Consider the following 16,103-nt stretch of genomic DNA (forward strand, 5'->3'; position numbering starts at 1 on the left):
GGTGGGAAAGTTCCTAGGCGCTACGCAGCGCCACGTTTAGGCACTAGGCGGAGTTAGGCATCATGGCCGTCGCTAGTGCGCTTTTCAAACAGCGTTAGGGGACTTAGAATTATTTGTATGAGAAACATAAGAAAATGAAAAATGTTTAGCGGCCGGACGTGACATTATCCCCTCCTCCGATGTAATATAAATGATTGAGATTTTTAACAATCGACATCAGTCGTCCAACATTCTTGCAACAAAATGGTTGTACCAACGTTTGTGGATCTACAAGGATTTATTTTCAATAAACAGTTTATTGTGAAGGAAGCGGCGATCCTCAGAAGAGGATTTATTGTTTCACATTATTTTTTCGCATGCCCCGTACCATGGGGTGGGCTCATAAAATCGGAGAGACGTCAAGCCTCATAGTTGACTCGAAATCATCATGGATTGCAATGGGAAGATGGAAACGTTCCATACAGCATGGCTCAGCGTTTGATTACAACAGCTATCGCTGGTATGATACAAGAAGAAGAAGAGTCATCCTCTCTTGTGTACGTAAAAGGCCATGAAAAGCGAGAATGGTTGACCGATATAATGGACGATGCGAGAAACGGTTTCATTATTGAGACCTTGAGGGATGCAAACTATGAAGATATTCCTACATTAAACAACTTAGATACTACCTATAGCCTACATTGAAATAAACATGTAAAAAATTGTGCTTTAGAAAATGTATTTAAAATATTTAATTGGTGGTCAAATCATCGCAATGATTCGCCACACCCTTTTTTTGAATAAATTAATATTGAAATAATATTATCTTTGTTCGCTCATTTTCCTCATACGCATACAAGTATTATATGTCCACACGTGCTTGTATTAATTTCAGCATGTGACAGCATTCTTATGTTATAATTTTTTAAATGTAGTCGATTGAGGTTTGAATGTGGTTGATTGATGTTCGATCGAGGTACGAACATGGTTCGAAAGTGGTTCGAAGGTGGTTGATCGATGTATGTACATGGTTCGATTGATGTTCGATCGAGGTTGATTGATGTTTGATCGAGGTTCGAAGGTGGTTCGAAGGTGGTCGATTGATGTTCGATCGAGGTTCGAAAGTGGTTCGAAGGTGGTTGATCGAGGTATGAAAGTGGTTCGAAAGTGGTTCGAAAGTGGTTTGAAGGTGGTTGATCGATGTTTGAACGTGGTTCGATCGAGGTTCGATTGTGGTTCGAATGTAGTTCTGACGTTCGAAAGTGGTTTGAAGGTGGTTTCAATTTTAAATATTATTCATATGCTTATTCTCATCATGGAATCTTTGTCTCGGACCATCTGTTTTCTTATATCATGTACTGAGTAAGCGTTCGAGCTAATTCTTGTCATACATCCCCTACTCTTTTTAACGTCCATGGGTTGATCATCATGACGCAGCCATCAATATATTTTATATGTATATAATATTTTAAATTTTAAATTCACACACATACACATTTTGTAAATACACACACACAGTTATAAATAAAAATTTTTTTAAATATTAAAAATATAGTTTATTTTAGAATAAGTCCTCTTCCCTTCCTCCTATTAAAAATATTAATTAAAAATTACTATAAATATTATTTAAAAAAAGTCTCTCTTACGAACGCCTCTCGCGTTCTCGTTCGCTGCATCAGCTCTCGCGCTCTCCATCGCCTCTTCATCTCGTACTATCTCTCTCGCTCTTGCGTCATCTCTCTCGCGTGCGCCTCGCGCTCTCCATCGCCGCATCATCTCGCTACCGTTATCTCTCTTTCGCGAACGTCTCTCTCGCGACATCTCTCTCTCACGTTCGCCTCGCGCTCTCCTTCACGTTCCTCTCTCCCCGCGGACCCCTTATCCAAAAAGTTTCATGCGGCAGTGATGCAAGATTTCACGCGCGACAGCCACTTCGCGACAGCCATCTTGCAGTGGAGGGGGTAGGTCGGCAGCGCAGAGCACACCGAAAAGATGAGAACCCTTGTCCTTCGAACATATGTAGAAGAGGACAGGTATATATCTTTTGTCTTTTATTTTCTTTTGATAGAATAGAGCTACGAATTTCGAGCGAATCCGAAATACTGGCGATAGCGAGTAGGCGATGCGACCCAATATGCAAAAAGAAAATATAAAATATAAAAAATATATTTAATATTAATAAAAATATATTTAATATAAATAATATTAATAAAATTAATATATTTTAAACATAAATTAAGTAACTTATATTTAAAATTTTAATTAAAAATAATTATTAATTAATAATAATTATAATTAATAATTATAAGTATATTTTATATATAAAAATCCACTCTTGGCCAATATATACGCCTTTCTATTAAAAAAGATTTTTTATCTTTAAAGAAATAATTGTAATAAAATAATATTTTAATTTATAAATATTGTTTAAGATTTTATTCTTTTTATTCCCTATTTATTTTGTACTAATGTACGACGTACATATTGTTGCTCAACGGAAACCGCGAGAAGGTGGTGGTTTCTTCCGTCAAAAAATTTAAAATGTATATTGGGAAATGTCATTATTAAAAAAATATTAAAATTATAAAATAATAAAAATAAATAAATAAGTATTTAAAATTAAAAAAAATTAATAAAAAAATTAATAAAATAAATAAAAAAGAAATAAAAAGTCAATTATATATAATTAATTAATAAAGTGAATTGCATCCCAATATACTTCGACATATAAATATATTATGTGTATGTGTGTGTGTGTATATATTTATATACACAATTTTCTTACATGCTTATAAGCATGACGTCTTTTAAATAAAATGTATTATTAATAAGACGAGGGACCAGGTATGTCGGCAACATCAGCGTCTGCAGCATGTAGCTTTAAAATATTTTTATTTTTTTACAGCAGTAGCATATAATTTGTCCGCCGACATAAGAAACAAATGTTTTTCATTAACTTGCATGTTTATAGCTGTTTCTCCCCTCGTCTTTAATGCAGATTTAAATACACAAATAGCATTAACAGAAGCCGACAAAAATTTATTACGTTTTTTTTGTTTTTACATTATTTAAAAGAGAAAACATTCTCTCCGGATCGGCATTAGAATTTGGAAGCGATCTAATAGTATTTATAACATTTTTTAAATTAGGATATTTAGCATTATTATTGGTGTCTCGACGTTGTAAAATTTCTTTCCAAGCATTATCAAAATTTAATTTAGTGAGGCTTTGTTTTTCTTCCATTGTAAAATCTGATTCTAATGCAATCCATTCTTTTTTTAAAGCATCTTCATCAAAACCGCTAATAGTTTTAATGACGAAAGAAACGTTATAGAATGATGTTTCTCTATTATAAAATAAGCTTACAAATGGTTGAAAAACTATTAATTGTGATAAAAATGTGTCATTTATTGGTAATCTTTTACGAATTTCTTCTGCAGCAGTCACATAAAATGTTAAACAATTTTCTCGAATAATTTTAACAATGTCTACGTGACCTTCCAGTAGTAATTCGTTAAGATATTCCTCACATTCTGAACCCAAAGTAACTTCATTAAGATCTTTTTGGTTCTCCTTTAGAGAGAATGCAATATTTTCAGAAAATAATTGTAAATGCTCTTCTTTTAAAAAAATTTTTGCAGATTTGGTAAAGAAATTTTTTGGATTTTGGTTGTAATAAATGAATTCTGGTTTCTAATGCTTGAAAAAATGCATTAAATGCATTAAAGAAATTTAAAGTATATTTTAAAAAAAGAAAATAAGCTTTTAGTTAACGTTGTTCATCATAGACAGTAGATATTCTCCAGAATTTTTTTTTTCCCTTACAACCATTTCGGTAAGAAAATATTTAATTGTATCCCAAGATTCAAGAAGTCGTTCGACACATAAATAATGAGACAGCCAGCGTGTATCACATAATTTTAATATTTTGCGATTTGTTTCTTGGAAACATTCACAAAATTCTCTGAAAATTGCTGTACGTTTTGGGCTGCTGTTCAAATAATTAGAAATTTTTTTTATAAATTCATTGCAATACGCAGGTATTTTATTACATGCGCTGCTAATGCAGCGGAGTGGCAAGGGCATGTTAAAGTTAGTAAACGTAGACATAGTTCTTCCAACTTTTTTTTGAAAGATAAATATTTCCCTGTCATAACAGATGCGTTATCGCACGATAAGGCAACAATATTTGGAAATGATATCTGCAGTTTCCACATTTCACATTTAAATGCCTGAAACAACTTTTCTGCGCTTGAATCTTTGGCCAATATCGATTAATTTGACTAATTGCGAGCGAACATCTAATGTCTCCGAATGAACATATCGGACAAAAAAAGTCATCCATTTAATTATTAGATATGTCTGATGTTTCATCAATAAAAACTGAAAACTTTGTATTTTGAATTTTATTGACGACACGATCCGTCTCAATCGAACACAAAACGTTTGTAATAATGCTTTTACATTTCGTTCGACTCATGCTCATGCTTTTCAATACGTCAGGATCTTCTCCTATTTGTTGGAAAAATGTAAGAATCTGTTGCATTTTGATGAGAAATGTTTTTATCAGCAATTAATGCTGCATATCTGATTTCCGCGGATTTTTTACGCTCATTAAATGGCAAAAGAGATTTATTTTGCATATTTAAATCTTCTAAATTTCATGATTTTTTTCTAGATATTTTTATATATATTTATATGTGTTTTGGATTCTGCATGACGATGGATTTGCGATAAACTACTAGCGATAGATTTATAACAAATCAAACAAAAAAAGTGCGATACGGCACGGTACACCGGTTAGCGGGCCGTCCCGACGTAATTCGCGCGCTCGTTGGTCGATCTTTTTTAATTAATATCTCGAAATTTTACGTGGTTGTTTGCAAAATGGTATAGGACTTTTCGACTCAGTTTAACGAGATCTACTTGTATATTTTCGGTGTGACACCTTACGTCAGACACCCAGTATATATAAAACAAAACCTAAAAAGCACACAACAAAAACAATATATATTGTTACGTCCTCGGGACGGCTTTTGCGAAATATCGCAAAGGCTTCTCACTCACACTCTCACTCGCGTCTCGCGAAATGAATATACTCTCGTAGTGATGTTATGATCTTTAATGCGACGATCCAATACACAAAAGCGAAAAGATACAATAAAATATGCATGTACGAAAGAATGAAAGAATGCTCTAATCTAGACACGTCCGTCCGAGTTGGCAGCTAGACCAAATCTATATTTGTCGCCGAAAAACAACGACAGGGCGGTTATCAATAAACAACCCCCTTAACGATGACTCTCAGAGGATGATGTTCAGGGGATGAAAGATCAGGGACGTAACAATATATATAAGTACAATTAGAAAAAGAATATATATATATATTCAATTATAATCATATATATATATATATCTTACTTGATTACAAAGCTATATGAATACAAATATACACATATAACCATAATTTTAAGCAATATCACATACAGGAACAATTAGATTAAGAATATCTATATATATACTTCACTATGCATTATTACAGACATGTTGTCGTACTTCGCGATTCTCGTTCTCGTTAATCCGATTCACGCTCTTATTGGATTCGATTGTGGCGGACAACACCTGAATATTAATTCGGTATCGTTGCTCGATGTTGGAGAATGCAATCTTGATATACGGAAATCCAATTTAACCGACGTTTACATGCAACTCTTACAACTCTCGGGGTACAATCATGCAGAAGTCATCCAGTGCAAGGTGGAAATATCACGGACAATTTATCACTGCGGAATGCACTCGCATGTCTCTGTAGTCCATAACGGCAGATTATATCCACGAAACCGGATATACAGTGTGTCGAAGGGTATCCCAAGATGGAACATTCTCTCTCGGAGATGGCAATATCATTCACGGACTAAGAGCTTATCAGACTACTTATCATAGTCTCACCTTAGCCGAACGCACTAATAACGACGGAATCTGCAAAGGCATTCAGTACTCCGACCCTTACGGAACCTGGGACAACGTCGTTGTTCAAGCCGTCGTCAAGATCTCCTTGAGGACATCGCACGTTCCCGTACAATTAAACTCCGGAAAAATAATATTAAAATCCGGAACTATTTGTCTCATGAGTGAAGGATTTTGCATCGATTCCGAAAACGGATACTCGTATTGGAAATTCTTGCCAACATTTGCTTGCAATTTCCATCAATATGACGTTCTTTATGAGGGTTTAGCAACTAAAATTACAGATAATTCAACTAACCCTTTTTTTCCGATTATTTATAGTCTGACTAGGACAGGACGTCACGTTCGCACTTACGAAGACAAAAGAACAACCCTTGTGCGGATATACCTTATTTCGCACAGAGCACCCTAAGCTCTTTATCCTAAAGACAAAGCAAGGAGATACCTTCGCCAGCCGAAGTATCATCCCCGTGGACAACCTGGATATATTCACATATATGAATTCTAAATTCGTGTACGTGGAAAAACACATCCGACAACAAATGACTTCATTATATTATAATGTTATGCAACAAAAATGCGAATTAGAAAGACAGGTATTCACCAACGCCCTGTCTTTCGCTACACTTCAACTAGATGAATTCGCATATCGCCTTATGAAAGGACCCGACTATATGGCAGTTACAACCGGAGAAACCACGCACATCGTCAAATGCATACCTGTAGATGTTGTAGTAAGAAAAACAAAGGAATGTTACACGGTATTACGTCCGGAGCGCAGTCGCGGCGTGAAATTCGCGAGAAATGATTATCGCGGTCCACGTGTTCGGACTATCGCGCTGAACAACGTCGTATTTCGGAAAACTTTTCCGGGGATACCCACGACGAAGGGTGTTCCGCTAAGGCTACACGCAACGGTTCAATGTCTTGCGGAGTGGAGGGTGTCGCCTTAAGATTCGTACGAGGGAGTTGCAAATGTTACTCAGGAATATGGGGATATTATCGAATATAATCCTGAAAACGTTCGAGGGAATCATCGACGGAGTGAAAAATTGTAATTACGATGTCGATACCATCGGTGTCGATACGAAAGGTTTCTTCGCCGTTGATGTACCGTAGGTAAGCGATCTGACAACGGTAACAGTGGAGTTGAGGGTCGCGAGTTACCGACAGTCGATGGGAGTTACACGCTGAGCAAAGTATTCCGGCTGGTAAGTTACCGATTACGAGCAAATGTTTGGCAATGTTCAACCATTCGTTTCGAGCAGTACCGCGTAAGCGCATATGGCAATCTACGCAAAGGGCGGCATTTGTTTCTTTATTAATAAACCCGATTGATATTTGGCAGTAAGGGGTTCCCTGTTCAATAGGTTCTTCTTCCTCTTCGGGAAGAGGCAAGATGTACGGGGAGGTGAGGTACTGAGGCCTTATTGGGCACATGGGTGAATTATTTAAATAAATGGAATTAAATAAATGAATAAAACGTTCGCGTTATTTTATTCGGAATTCTAGAATATTCATTGAGTGTGCTACGTTAGCTTAGTTTGCAAAAGAGAAATCGTCGAGACCCCTTTTTTTTATCAAGAGTCTAAGGGTCAGTTTTATGACCCTAGGCAAAAAAAAACAGAGTTTTACTTTTATGGCCCTTGGAAAACGCAGTTTTTGAGTCCCGACTCACTCGCCTCTAGCGGCATCTACACCAGTGAGGACCTTGATCGCCTCCGCGATCACATCATGTTTCCCATGGAAAAGCCCTCGATGCTCAACACGATTGCCAGAAGGGCAATGAGACAAGAAATCCCTACGGGAAGTTTCTCCATGTTAAATCTGCTAGACGAGAAAACACTTGATCAACTAGCAGAAAACACCGGAGCCCGCCTATGGAAAGGATTCATGAACTTTGGATCAGCCAGCGCCGGAGTACTCGAAGTCTTCGTCGCTGTACGCCTCGCCAAGTTAATAATTGATACGCTGATACATGGTTACGTACTCCACTCTGTATACGGATGGAGTTTGCACCTCCTGGGAGCTATCTAGACTTCGGTGACTAACGTCTTGCTACATCTCGAAAGACCAGCAGATCAAGGGCAGAACAATGGAAAAGAGTTGTTACCACTAAATCCCCCTTCGACGACCGAAGATTCTGCGCCCCAAATCCTCCCCTTACAAGGAAACCAACCCTCTCCAACCGAAAAAGTGCGAGCAAGTGAAGTGCAAATTGACTATAAAGAACTGCGTAACCTCCTCACAGAAGAAGTTTAAACTCTGTCAGCGCGATAGCGAAAATTAGAATTAAGCGTAGAAAATAAGGAAAACCGTAACATATATTACTAATCCCTAGAATAAATTCGGAAAATGTTGGAACATGGTCCAACATTTTCTATTTAAGGGGGGAGGTGTCACGTCCGGCCGCTAAACATTTTTCATTTTCTTATGTTTCTCATAAAAATAATTCTAAGTCCCTTAAGCGCTGTTTGAAAAGCGCGCCAGCGACGGCCATGATGCCTAACTCCGCCTAGTGCCTAAACGTGGCGCTGCGTAGCGCCTAGGAACTTTCCCACCACGGCGAGCGCTGCCACTACGGCAAGCGTCCCCCACCTCGGGCCGCAACGCCGAGCCGCCGAAACGAAGGACCTCAGATCAGTCCCAAACTTAGCCAGTTCTAATCGCGACTCCAATCAGAGCAGTTCTACTCCGAATACTCTCTAACTCTAAATCCTAGTTCGAATTTTAACTCTAATTCTAAATCTAATAATAAGCTCTAACTCTAAGATTTGATTTCTTGTATTAAGTGCGTCTAGTGTTAACTTTAAATAAATTGTGTGTTTTATATTAACAATCAAGATGAGGTTGTATTTTCAAATATTTATTTGAAAATACAACCTCATCTTTAACCTCACGCGGTTCTAGTTCTACATCTTACATTTATTCTCAAAATCTCTAAATTCAGTTGTTTCTCCAGCGTGCACGTGTCGTATAGTTTCTTATTAAATAAACTATTATCGATTACGAATTCTAGGCTGCGATTTAGAGAAGACGAACCGCTCATCGTCGCTAAACAATTCACTTCTTCTATAAAATTCTGGAACCTGTAGTGACTGTTTCGAGAGGACAACCCCCTCACAGTTATATACCGAAACAATAACCGACAGTGAGGACCGCCGCACGTCGACTTATTGTGAAAGTAACGCAGTCTCCAGAATGTTCTATATTTATAATGCCTAAGACACGCCGTGCAGGAAGGAAGAATCAGCTTCGTCGAATAGTCGCGCGTTATTACCACCCGGCAAAACCAAACGAATATTCAGCTATTATTGGCACAGATTATTACAACGATCCTGAATACGAGGCAATATTCACCAAACACGTGCTACTGAGAGAGTGGCCCACGAAATTATCGCAAATCGACATCGAAAAATCTGAGTTCCCGCCACTCGACATCCCAGAAAACGACCCCCGCAAATCCGAGTATCTCCGACGCAGAGCTGAAGTCTTGTACGAACAATACGAGAAGACACTCCAAAGCATCGTGGAACTGCCACCCACCAACTACAGCTCGACTAAAAGGTAAGTGAAAGAAATATCTCTCGTCAACTTAAGATCCTTCGGTCTCACTTAAGAGTAACAATAACGTTCTACATTAACTGTAAATGAACAAATTCTTCAACGGGCAAACCAAACTAAAATAATATTTAGTGTAGGGTCTTGCTGCAGAGTTTGAAAAGTGAAACTCAGTTTTTTCCGACGTAGGGTCATAAAAGTGAAACTCGGATCCTGATAAAAAAAAGGGTCAGTCATAAAAAACAAGGGAGCGATTTCTCTTTCCAAATTCTTTGGCCGGTTTCGCTTTTCGTGCTAGAATAAGAGAACGAATATTTTCCAATATTACACGCTTTAATTGTTTAAACAATATATTACTCATGTGTCCGCGTAGTTTCTCCAATTATATTATTCCACCCTTTGAGGAGGAATACGAGACAATCGAGACTGTCGAGACGATTTATTGTCAACGTGCCACAGGGTACATTCATCTAGGTACGGACGCCGCATTGTGCATACATTGTTACTTCAAATTAAGCACAAGCGAAAAGTCTAATTGGGTAATTTCAGTAAAGCACCTTCTCGTAATCGGCGAGTTGCCTACTGGAATAACGTGTTCCATGTGTAATTTAAACAGACTGACACAAACTCGCGATCCACACCACCTCTGTCTCATGTGTCAAATCGCGTATCTAAAGTATCTCGACGGAGAAGAAACTCCCTACACGAATAGTGACGGCAATACAGTAGTGACCGTTTTCCACGCGATTAACAATTCGTTCGACAAGTACCCAAAATACCTTTGACCAAAATACCTTTGACTAAACAACGCAAATTCGTGTTCCCAACTCACCCTCGTATCTATCCGCACTCGACGCGTGACAATACTTTCGGATAGCCTCCGTCGCGGGCAATCCCCGGAAGTAAATCTCCGAAAAGCGACGTTGTCTTGCGCAATAGTCCGACTACGTACGTTGTTCGCGAAAATATACTCCGCGAATTATACCCCGCGACTCCGCGCGGACGTAACACTCCTCGACCGCTGGTCGATTCCGCTTCCCCTTTGGTGGGCGGAGGGATACTACGGCCGGGGGGCAGGGGGGCCTTGGCTTGAGCGGGAACACTCGAGCCCTGACCCCGCCCCCCGAAAAACACGGGAGAACGTGATGTGGAGTCGGTATCCACTCTGCATCACAACCGGGAAGGGTCCGCACGATGGCGGAAGGGGAGAGGTCTTCGCCGCAAGGCTGTGGCAATCCCTCGGAGAAGGCAAGGCGGGGGGGGGGCGTCCGGACGGCATGGAACACCAGCATCCCGGGCGCCCCCTACCAACGCCTGAGACGGACATCCGTTGGGGTTTTAGTGCGGTAGGCTTGGGCCCCCTATCCGAGCCATTCGTGGCTCGGTTAAGGGGAACAAGCAATCCCACATAACCCATGGCCTCATCCCGGAGACATGGGTACCTATAAAAGGTTTCCCCAGCGCATCAAAAAAAAAAAAAAAAGGCTACGCGCTGAAAGAAGGGTGCAGAGGATCCTAGATTTCTTGTCACCGGAGAGGAGGTGCGAGGACGCGGGGTACGGGACCCTCATCATAATTATCTACTTTATGGAGGACCCGGCCCTCCATAAAATAGATAATTATGATGAAGGTAAGTTTCTTTTACTTTGTTTTGCCTTGGATTTATTTCATTGCTTTGACATCATATTATTTTATGCATTGTTTCAGAACTGCCTTGACAGCGTCATCGATTCAATTAATTCCGAAGAGCGCGCGCGATCGCAAACATATATATACTTTTAATCATTTATAATAATTATTATCATTGAATGTATTTTTAAGTATCTATTAAAGTTAAGCTTAATCGAGAAACTGTGTTATTTTATTTCATATAATATACATATGTTCTTAGGATTAAAAGAAAGACCCGAGAAGCTCTTTATTGCATTGCTATTTAAATAGGTATTATTTATAGTTAATATATATATTCTTATGATTTAACTTTGTATCAATATATAATTAACTATTTGTCGTTAATATATCAGTAAGATTAGAAGAAGCTAAGAATACACCTTATCGTATTATTATCGTATCAATTGTCGTATTTTCTAAGATTAAATAGGACGAGCACTTTATAGTTCACGATTAGGATTAAATAAATCATATATTTGTTACGTCCAGACTTAAGGAAGGAAGAGTCGAAAGAAAGGACGTAACTAAATTTATCTTTTCGAACGACGGCAGACTATCCGTCTGTTCGACCCGAACGAACGTCTGGGCCCAAATAGGTCAACGACCGCAAGGGTCGCTCTTACTCTATTTAAAGGGCCGTTCGCTCGGTGGTCCCTTTTTGGCAAGAGAATTTAATCTCTTTTACGCAGGATGGGACCTTGTGCGATCCTGGTTTACGGGAATGAGTGGGAATGGGTTATTAATAAATGAAAATCATTTGTGTTGAAATTTATAAATTTAATCCTAATATAGAGACGAAAGAATTTATATACATAATAATATAATCGACGGACTTAGTTACTAATGAAGAGTGAATGTGTGTATGGGTCGCGGGTGATACATTAGTACGGAGGTCTTCAATCGGGGCAGAAAGGGGTAAGAGTTATTGTTTAAATTTTAGGGTCCCGATTGGTGGTTACAATAATCTAAATGCTAATAGATGTATAATTTTGTGTCCATGTTTGTGTGTGTAAGAGAGAATTCTAGGTTAAGAAAGTTTGGTAATTTCGACGGTGGAAGGGAAAAGGAAAGCGCGGAGGATATCGACGGGGAATCCGATGGGGTTGGGATGGATAGGGATAAACATAGGGATGAGGGCGCCGGGGAGACTTCCCGCTACAATTCTCATGAACTGCTCTTCATCGGGAACGTCTGGCCCGCAGGTGTAAACTCCTTCTGGGAGTGGGAGCTCTAGTATAGGGAAATTAGAAAGGAGCCATCTATAACATTCGTCTTCGCGTTGGAATGGAATTTGCCCGATGTGTCTCCTTAAAAAGGAGTAGGCCTCGTTATAAAGGAAGGGGATTTCTGCTGCCTCTTGGCAAGTGCAACCTTCGTCACACTCTATATTAAGTGGTGAGGGGGAGGGAGAATGATTGTGACGAGGAGAGGGAGGGTGGTTCTGAGGTGCAGAAGATGGAATGTGCGATGGCTCTGGAGAGGAAATCAGAGGGTCAAGGGGAGTGTCAGGGTTCCTATTTCTGCGGTGTTTATTTATTATATTAATGTGTTCTATAATTAGGCGCTTTAATAATTCTTGAGTTGGACTATCGTCCTGGAATGAATAGGCCGTAGCCCGAGCCACTTCTTGTCTCAGGCGTCGATTCCAACGATTTCGCGCATGCTTTGCTCCAGCTCTCGAAGTTCGCTTTCTTAAGTCGTCCACTAAGAATGACGAACGATAAGAAAAATAGATCGAGGCGATCGAGAGCAATTTCGAAATAATTCTTGGAATTTCTCGTTTCATTCTGTCGTTATTAATTCTATTTCTTATTCCTTGCGCTTGTAGTATTCTAGAGAGAGAGAGGAAGGGTGAGAGAGAGAGAGAGAGAGAGAGAGAGAGAGAGAGAGAGAGAGAGAGAGAGAGAGAGAGAGAGAGAGAGACTGGATAATGTTGGATAGGGGAAAGGTATGGTAAACGGTATCACGAATCTCGCCGTTATCACGGGAAATCCTGAGTGATTTTCGGGGTGAAGGAAATCACGGATCTCGCCGTTATCACGGGAAATCCTGAGTGATTTTCGGGGTGAAGGAAATCACGGATCTCGCCGTTATCACGGGAAATCCTGAGTGATTTTCGGGGTGAAGGAAATCACGGATCTCGCCGTTATCACGGGAAATCCTGAGTGATTTTCGGGGTGAAGGAAATCACGGATCTCGCCGTTATCACGGGAAATCCTGAGTGATTTTTGGAGATGGATGAAATCACGGATCTCGCCGTTATCACGGGAAATCCTGAGTGATTTTTCGGGATGAAAGAGAGAGGGAGAAGAAGGTTTAGAGTTGGATATGATAGCACTTGCGCAAAAGGAGATAAAGAAGTTGGCTTTATCTTAAATCCAAGAATTATTTTGATACGGGGTGAAAATTGTACTTTATCTTTTTCCCTTGTTATATACATATATGTGTGTCTTGACTTACTGTTAGTAGAGTGCGTTGTTAATTGCTGCAGGGTTCTAGTCTGGTTGTGTGGTCTTCCGGACTTCCACTATGTTTTTTTCTTCACTTGCACTCTAACGAACGTCGAAATTTGAGTTGAAAGCGGATTTCGAAATTGAAAGTATAAAAGTCCGAAGAGTCTAGATACGATCTCGGATAGCTTATACACGGCAAACTGCGCTCGAAAGTTCGGACTAAAAATCTAATCTCTCGAGGGAATCGCGGGTATATAAACCTTCTTGCTCCTCCTTCCCGTTAGTTTGTTAACATTTCCTGACGAATAGGAAATTTTTCAATGACGCCCTTTCAGTCCCGTCTAAAACGAGGCTAGGTTGGGTAGTTTCCGGCAGTACATCCCCTCGAATGCGAGAAAAAACCGCGTCAAGTCTATTTAACGAGTTTAGAAGATCAGTTGAATAAATTTTCGACGATAGAAGAAATCTAGACCGTTAAATCGAAATCAGAGGAAGAAGTCCGGTGCGAAGCACACTTCAACAAAAACGTTTCTCGAGACAGTAACGGGCGATACGTGGTTTGATTGCCGTTTCGCGACTCGAACATACATCTCAATCAATCGCGAACCATAGCGCTCAAGCGCCTACTATCGTTAAATCGAAAATTTAAGGGAATTGCAACTCTGAAGGCAGAATATACGCGCGTCATAGAGAAATATAAAATCTAGGACATATGTCGTTGATAGAAAATCCCAGAGATGACGGTTTTTACATGCCCCATGACGCTGTGATCAAGGAAGCGAGTAATATCACTAAAATCCGCGTAGTTTTCGATACATCCACGAAATCGAGCAACGGCCTATCTCTGAATGACATTTTAATGATCGGACCTACAATCCTAGACAAATTACTTTCGCACTTGATACGATTCCGGACATATAATTATGTTATTTCGGCAGACATTGAGAAAATGTATCGCCAAGTACTGTTACACAAAGAAGATTGGCGATACCAACGAATTCTGTGGCGAAAAAATGGAGAAATAAAAACGTTTCAATTAAACACCCTCACTTTTGGCGTTTCCTCCTTACCGTTTTTGGCGATTCGTACTGTACAAAAACTCGCGGACGACGAAATACAAATGTATTCGAGAGCAGCTCAAGTTCTCAAAAATCATTTATATGTCGATGACTTATTGTCAGGCGCTGATACTGTCGAAGAAGTCCGAAAAGTTAGAGACGAAATTATCGCGTTATTAAAGCGGGGTGGATTCACCATAAGACAATGGACATCCAACGACGTACGCGTAATCGATGATTTAGACGACAACACGCTACATATGAACTTAGTGTTGAATGATGATCGATCTTTGAAAACATTAGGCACTTCGTGGAGTTCACGCGACGATATGATATACTATTCCGCGCAGAGAGCTGATTAAAATTACACGAACGTTAACAAAACGAAAGATCTTATCAGAGATCGCGAAAATTTCCGATCCTATAGGGTTGATGGATCCAGTAGTTTTCTATGCTAAACAATTAATGCAAAAAATCTGGTGATGCGGAGTACAGTGGGACGAATCAGTTCCCCAAAGTATTTTTACTGAATGGACAAAGTTTGTTCGACAGCTGGACGTGATGCGCCGGGTCACATTTGATCGTAGATTATTAATAAAAGAATATAGCGATGTCTAATTACACGGATTCTGCGACGCGAGTACTGTCGGTTACGGAGCCTGTATATATGTATATATATATTGTTACGTCCTGTGGACTCCACGATTCTTTTCTTTCGGAGAACGCAAGGCGATATTCGAAATATCGCAGATGCACAAATAAACTACGAACTGATAGGCGAAGAAAACATAAGCCGAGATAGCCTAATAATAATAATAAAGAATCGTTACGTTCTGTGGACTCCACGATTCTCTTCTTACGGAGAACGTAAGGCGATATTTTAAATATCGCAGACGCGCATATAAACCGACGATCCGACAGGCGAGGCAAACATATTCCGAGACAATTCCATCGTAAAAGTAAAGAACAAATACAGAACTTGAGAAGCAAACAGATCAACTCATAAAATTCAAACTATAACTCATTATATTCTAAGAAGTTAAACTATAGTCGACAGTTCTCTAAACGAAACCAACACTCGAAAACTAATAAAAATTTAGAAGAGAGACTAACAATGATAACCGAACCTAAACAGTTCTCGCCTGACAGATCGTCGTTACGCGATATCTGCCTGAGATAAACTCGAGAGGGTAATAAAAATATCAACCTCACTTGACAACAACAAATTCTCCATTGGTCGAAACCTAGAGTTCTAAACAAAAGCCCTAACCAATCGTAGTAATTGTAAAATTAAAAAAGACGCCTCCGGGACCCAAAGGGCGTTATTGAAAAATTTCCTATTTGTCAGGAAATGTTAATAAACCAATGGAGAGGAGGAGCAAGAAGGTTGATATACCCGCGACATCCCTCGAGA

Source organism: Prenolepis imparis, unplaced genomic scaffold (assembly GCF_030444845.1).
Source record: "Prenolepis imparis isolate NDT839.2.m4 unplaced genomic scaffold, iyPreImpa1.0 SCAF_7, whole genome shotgun sequence".
NCBI lineage: Eukaryota > Metazoa > Arthropoda > Insecta > Hymenoptera > Formicidae > Prenolepis > Prenolepis imparis.